Genomic DNA, 7417 nt, shown 5'->3' with positions numbered 1-7417 from the left:
GGGGACGGGGTCCGTGCGAGCCGGTGGAGACGGAGGAGAAAACAGCCGTGGGGAGAGTGCTTTAAAATTTAAATGCCCTGCGTGGCCAGGAGGGCTGCGGGCAGGGAACAGCTGCGGGTGCAGGAGCCCCACGTGTTCCCTTCACCCCCAAACAACGAAATTCTTGGCACAGCTGGTGGTCCTCATGCAGCAAATGCTCCGTGCCCAGCATCGCCCCGGCTGTTTGTGCAGGGGAATGTGTCCTTGCACGCCTTGTGCTGGCTGCGACCAGTGTGTGCCTTCACTGCCTGGGGGCTGTAACGTGGCTGTGGTTGTTTTGCAAGCACCCACTGAGCTCCGAAGCTGGAGGGGAGGCTTTGGGGAGCTCGTTTGACCCAGTGTGAAATGCCAGCTGTGTGTGTGTGTGTCCTCTGGGTGCTTGGGATGCGTGAAACCCAGCCCCATGCTGGGGGGGACTCCCCCAGGGGAGACCCGTCTGAAATTTGGGAGCTGAGCTTCCCTTCGAGGGAAGGAATCAGCACAGACTGCCGGGCAGGGCAGGAGAGCTGGAGGAAAGGAGCCCAAAAGCCAAGCAAGGTTTGGGCTGCTAATCCACTCAGTGGCTTCTCTCTTTTATAAAACCTTTTTATTATAGCACCGCTGCTCCCCTCCCGGGTTAATATCTTTTCCTTGGAGCCTCGCAGGGATTCTCGGCATCTTTTCGGCACAGCTGTTCCCGCGGAGCAGGGAGCAGGAACGCCGCGTTGAGCCTTTGTGCTCCGGGTTTGGGAGGAGGCTGCGGGCTGCCATAGGAGCCACCAAGGATTTCTGAGGCTGATAGGATGGGCTTGACTCTGTCCTGGGAGAGGGTGCAAGGGGAAGGCAGGCATGCGTGGAGAAAAAGGCGCTTTGAGACCCTCCAGCCAAGTGGGAAAGGACGCAGGGAGGAGGAGTGTGTGGGTGCTGGGTGTGGTGAGCATGGCCCAGCAGCATCAAAGCGTTGGCCCAAGAGGGTTTGCTGGCAGCTTTCCTCCGGGCACAGCTGAGATGAGCAGGGCAGGGTTCCCATTTTATCCGGTATCTCAGGAACTGGCCACGTCTGTCACAGGCCAGCATCCCTTTATAGAGCGGGGGTGCTCCACGCTGCACACACCGCATCTTCAGCCACCAGCTTACCACAAATCCTTGTAAAGCTGTAAATAAATAGCGAAAAGCTCTAACATCCCTTTTTACCATGAAAATAAATCACTCCAAGACAGCACAGAAATACCCTGCTTCTCCCCAGGCATCCAGCCCCGAGTGGCAACCAGAGCAAAGTGCCAGCGTGCTCTGAAATACCCTGCTCCTTTTGGGTGGTTGTTCCTTTTGGGTGGTTTTTCCTTTTTGGTGTTCGTTCCTTTTTGGTGATTCTGAGCTGTTCCTGCATGAGTTGTGGGGCCGAGGTCGGTGCTGGGGGCCACTGGGGGCCTTGCCTCCAGGGGGGTCTGGAGCAGGGTTGGGGTTAGCACAAAACGCTCCGGATCCCTGGATGAGCAACCCACGTCCTCCCTGCATTTGTGGCTAGGACACTGGTTTCAGAGCGGTGAAAATGCTTCTCAGAGCTCGCTGGTGGGGAAAAAAATACACATCTGGGGGCAAGGCAGCCCTCTGGGACCATTTGCAAGGCAGTCATGCAGCAGGCCAAATGGCATCACTTTAAAATAAGATCAAACCTTTATCAAATGCAGCCCTTTTGCTCCTTTGCTCCAGCTGGAGCCCAGAGGAAGGGAAACCCAGCTGGCTGCTGGACGCAGCGAGTGCCAGCCGTGGCACTGAGCAGTAAATGCCGGAGCTCCCAGGGGCAAGAAAACATTCCCCAGGTGCTATGGCTTCGCCTCTCCCAGCTGCACGCCCTGGGCTGGCGTTTGGTTTGCAGCCAGCGCTGTAGGAATGGGGGGAAAAACCCACCCCAGCGTGCACACGTGTTGCAGCTCTTATTGAAAAAGAGAGCCCAAAGCAAAGCGCGAGGCAAGGGGCAGGTGGCGAGCTCACCCCGGGAGCTGCTGCCTGAAAAGTCCCGGTTCAGGGTACAAACAGCAGACCCAGAGCACCAGGCACGGGCTTTGCACATCTTCCCGGGAAGGAGCCCAAGTAAGAAAGGGCCAGAATTTCGTTCCTTCTCTCTTAAACAGGTAGGAAACCTAGAAAGAGCAAATTTTAGCTCCGGCGCTTGAGTGCTTCTGGAAAGCAAATTTCGAATTCACATTCCTTAGGGCTAATTTTGTGTGGACCCGAGCGCACGCAGGAACGGTGATATATATGGCTGAAAAGTGGTTCCCAGATGCCAAAACCAGGTTCTGGTATGCCGTCCTGGATCCTTGCAGGGTAACACTAACCATGGCTTTCTGTAAGCACTTCTACTGTTTCAGCGCAGACGCTGCAGCGGAGGAAAGAGACACAGAGAGTTTTGTGTTCCTTTTCATACAAGGGCGATAGTTTCGAAGTAGAATATACTGAAGCAGATTGATGCTAATTTAGGATATTTAGAATGTATTCTCCTTGGGATGATCTTTTGTCTGTCTGTGGTGTCGGTTGTATCAGGACTGAAAGTGGGATTGTTGTGCATCCTGCGGAGTGCTAGGACTGAAATAATGGTGCTGACAACTCTAAAATGGAGAATCGCTGCTCGGTGAGATTCGCCACCTCCAGTACTTCAGAGCCAGGTTCCTCCTCTCCGCAGCGCCTCAATGTGCGCAGTCTGGGCTCTGGGATGTGACCAAGAAACGTCCTGGCATGACGGGCCTGGTGCTGGGCAGCCCACCGTTGAGGCAGGAGGGTTCCTGGCAGCACCCACGGGGGATTTTTGCTCCTTCCCCAAGCTGCTGGAGCAAGGAGGGATGGAGTATCTGGGTAAAATCCCTCTCATCACCTACTGCTCCCTGCGGTCAGAGCCACTGCACGAACACCCTGTGTGGGCAGAGCTTTTGGTATAGCCACAGCCCAGAGGTGGGGGAGAAGACCCCAGTAAATGTGGAACCCCCCGGGGGTGTCACAGCCCCAGCACGCTCCTGGCTGTGGGGCTGGTGCTGCTCGTCCTCGGCTCTCACCCGCGCACAGCCCTGCCAGAGCACCTGCAGCCTTCTCCTTTTATTAGAGGAATAAATTGCCACTTAAAATCTCCATTCTCCCTGAATCCCGGCCCCACTTAGCTGAACGCCTGCCCTTAAGAAAATTCCTGCTTCCTGCCTCCCCTGAATAACCTATTGTGCATGGCCCCAGAGGTGCCCTCGTTTCTTTTTTCCCTTGGGTTTTTCACCCTGCCCCGCTCCTCCGCCTGGTCACTGCCCCCCACAAGGCCACCGGGAGTGCTGGGGACATCTCCTTTGTTGTCACCAGCCTTACATTGCTCGTACCCTGGCTGTCCTGGCTCGTCGGGTGGTCTGCTTGGGTGCCAGAGGTGAAAATATAGGGGCTGTAAGGGGGCTGGTGGTGGTGTGGGGGCTGTCCGAGCCCAGGAGTTTATTGCTGGGGTTGTGGGATTTAATGGCTGTGTTACGGTCACAGCTGCTGGAGCCCGGTAACGGTGTCAGGGTCTCAGCCCTGTTGGCCAAAATTCTCATTTTCTGAAGAGAAAAGCTCCAAGCTGGGATGTTTAAAGGCTCAAAAGCCAGAAGGGAATGAAACCAATCTTCGGATTTGGGGGAGTCTGACTCACGGCTGTTGAATGCCTGTGGTTGGCAATGCTGCATAGCTTATGTCCCTCCACACAATGCTACACAACCTCCGTGCAAGACTCATTTCATTCAAAGAAAAGGCTTTGTACTTCTTGGTTTTTAATCTTTGCATAGCTTAAATTCCCAACCAAGCGTGACCGGTCTGGACGCTCCTCCAGGTTCCTGCAGGAACCTCCACTCTTCGGGGGCAGGTAAAATTAAAGGGGTATAAATCTGCAGGCATAAAAAAGAACTAGCTTTTAACACCATTAAAACTCCACAGCCGTGACCGTACCTGGGGACACTGTGGTCACTTGTGGCTTGCAGACTCCCCAGAGGCGTTTTAATCAGAATCCGATGGCAGCTTGGTGGCTTTGGCCTGTTCGGTTTGACTCGCCGGCTTGGGGGCTGAAACCCTCACGCTAACATGCTATAAATCATGTTCCACGCTTCATGCAAGCACGCAGAGATTAAGTGCCTTGCCTAATACTGTGCCGTGGGTCACTCTGCAAGGGACCGGGAGTGTCTCGGAAGGGCACTCGTTTGGTCTCCTCTTGCTGTAGCTGCACAGTGGTAGGCCATAGCCACAGCTCTGGAGAAGAAGGTAGGGCTGGCTGCCAGGACCCTGTTTTTTGGGGTTTTGCCACATTTCGCTCCCTTTGGCAATGTCCTGGCCATGCAGGGACCTCACCCGCTCCACGGCTGCCTTAGATCTGCTCACGCCGTGCCAGGCTCGCCCGAAAACACCGCGTGGAGCTGTGCAGGACTGTTGGACAAATGGGCCACTTCTGCAGGAAACCTTAAAAAAAAAGGGAAGAAAATCTGTTAGTCATCTCCCCCCGAGTGAACATGAGGCCACTGGGGGGTCCTGGACCAGCAGACTCCAGACCATCCTCCTCCAGCCTGGCTCTCCTGGACGTGGGCAGAGGTTGTGGAGGGGCTGGGTACGGCAGAGCTCATCCATCCACTGCACCCGCACCGGGGCCGGGACAAAAAAGAGTGAATTTTGCCTGGAAAGTGGTGCTGGATCGCTGCAGCTCATGGCAGGGAGGTGGCTCCAGCTCACCAGGAGCAGGTCCTGCCCTGTGCTCATGGAGACTTGCTTGGGGCTGCCCCTGGCAAAGCAAACCCCAAGAAAGGGCCCGATCCTGCCGAGCACAGAGTGCCTCCGTGCCGTGGCAGCTCCCGTGGAGCAGAGACACTGCTCTGTCCAAAACTTCACTGAACTCATTTCAGTGGAGGAAACTCCTTTCCTCTGCAGGCACTTCTGCGGCCAAACAAGCAGTCAGCCGCCAGCGGCTCTCCCCGGGCTGGAGGGAGGATATTTTGGAGGGCCTGTCGCTCCTTTTATTTGGGCTGTGAATTAGGCAGGGCACCGGTTCGGGGTGGAAAAGCTGGCAGCTGCCCGGTGCAGGGGTGAGAGTCTCAGGGACAGTGGGGTGCAGCAGCACGGGATGCTCGGCCGGCTGGCTGGGTCCCCAGGGAGGGGAGGATCCCCTGGGAATGAGCCAAATCGGGGAGTTTGGGTTAGATTTGGAGTAAGCCCTCGTTCCTGGCCGAGGCAGCTCAGAGCACTGACCCTGAACGTCTCAGCTTCAGGGAGTGAGTGTGCTCTGCCTGCTAGGGCTGAGCCTGTTTTCCTGCCGTGCTCCCTTTTTGGGTGGCTTTGCCGAGCTGCTGGCACACAGAGGGGCTGCACGGCATGCCCCGACCAGCAGCAGCGAGGGCAGCAGAGCTGAACTCATTTTTTTGGGGCAGATCTGGGCCATTTGCACCATTTCAGCCTCATGCAGGCTGAGATTTTGCCCCTTGTTCATCGTGCTGCAGGATGTACGCTGGATGGTGCCGAGCGGGGCTGGCGCAGGGGCTGCAGCACCCACTCCATCTCCCTCCCCATGGCTCAGCCCCTGCTCGAGTCCCAAATTTCCCTGGGAAAGTCCTGCGCGAGCACGCCGCGACCGTCCCCGGGTGGGGAGGGCTTTCTCCCCGTCCACGCAGGTGCATCTTGTCTCGATTTACTCTGAGCCCAAAACGCAGTAAATAACATCTGCAAATCATTTCTAGCGCTCATGCCAAAAAAAAAAAAAAAAAAAAAGGAGATAAAAAACCCTGTCGTCTGAGACCGGCCGCCCGTGATTAATGCCGGACCTGCCGGCAGCCTCAGCAGCAGCAGCACCCGCAGCCGAGGGATTTGGGGTGGGGGGCGCGGGGTCTTCGGGGTGGGGACCGTGGAGGTTTGGCCCCTGGTGGTGAAGCAGGAGGGAGGCTGGAGCTTTGGGTCTGCTCTGCGGAGCGTTTTTGCTTTCGGGGCTGTTTTTTTGCTCCCACCGCCGCGATGGCATCGCTCCTGCTGATTTCACGCGGAGGGGCCGGGGCTGCGTAAGCCGCGCTGCCGCGGCCAGGGATAACACGGCGTGATTTATGGCAGCAATCAGTTGCCACTAGGAGCTGGTTAGGAATTTTCCGATGAAACGGGGATTGCGTCAGAAACCGCTGAGTCATCTCAACTGTTTCATAAAAAAAAAAAAAAAGAAAAGAAAAAAAAAGAAAAAAAAAAACTCCCTTGGCTTTGATGGACTTTTGGTGAGGCACAGAGAGACTGAACGCGTCTCGCCTGCTGCTGGCTCCCCCAGTGCTTGCCTGGGGACTGCTGTCCCCAACCCCTGGCTTTTCTCCCCAGTGCCCCCCAGCCCTGGGTGTCCCTGCGGGGTGTGGGGTCACCCAGGGATGGGGTCCCACGGGGTGCAGCCTCCTGCCAACCCTGGGGCAGGCTGGGGGATGCGGGGGCTCGCATGGCCCTGGGCTGCTCTGGCGTTTTCAGTGTGAAATAGCTTGATGCTTTTAAAACCTCTCGTGTTCAGACTTTTCCCTCCTGGTTGTTCCGAAACGGAAAGGGCTTTCTCCTGCATGTCTCGGGCTGGGATATTTTGAAACACAGGAGTTGGGTGAACTCGAGTGCTAAATTTTCCCAGTGTCCTGGTCACAGCCAACCGATGGAAAATTAAAAGTTGCAAATCAACCTAGCTGGATAAATTAAAACAGGCTGGCAGACGTTTAGCCAAACAGAAAAGGAGACTTCATTTCCCATGTAAATTTTTTTGGGACGGATTCTCTGCTCAGCTCCTCACTGCCATCCCCAGGGTCCAAATTCTCCAGGACCCAGAGATGCAGCAGCCCCAGGAGCTGTATGGGGTCGGTGCCCCATGGCTGCTGGAGACACGCACGGAGGCTGGGTGGGTGTCCGGGTGGCCAATGGTCGTGGTGGGGCTGAGTGCTGCCACCGAGGGCCAGGCACTGCTTTGTCCCCAAGTACCGTGGTGTCCCCAGGCACTGCCGTGTCCCCGTCCTCACAGCCCTGGCACCACTGCTCCATGATAACCGTGGTACCAGCTGTCCTTGCCCAGACAGAGCATCCCTGCAGTGCTGAAGCTGGGAGATGGAGGCCACCGTGCAGGTGGCCTTGGAGGAGCTCTGGGACATCCCCGCTGAGTGTGCAAGGCTGTGATGTGCACAGAGACGCGGTACTGTGCTGGTGATCCATGTCATCCACTGCATGAAGCCCACGGGGAAGGGACCTCGTGGGACACCTGTGGGTTGCACACGTGGTGTCATCGTGTCCTGCTTGCCACCACGGGCTTATCCCTGCCACACGCCATGGCCATAGGTGACCTGTGAGCAGCTGCCCCCAGCCAGGGGCACCGCAGCCACCCCAGGGGGCAACTCGTGTGCACTGAGCCCCATTCCCC

Source organism: Anas acuta, chromosome 20 (genome assembly GCF_963932015.1).
Source record: "Anas acuta chromosome 20, bAnaAcu1.1, whole genome shotgun sequence".
NCBI classification, from domain to species: domain Eukaryota; kingdom Metazoa; phylum Chordata; class Aves; order Anseriformes; family Anatidae; genus Anas; species Anas acuta.
This window is presented reverse-complemented; position numbering follows the sequence as displayed.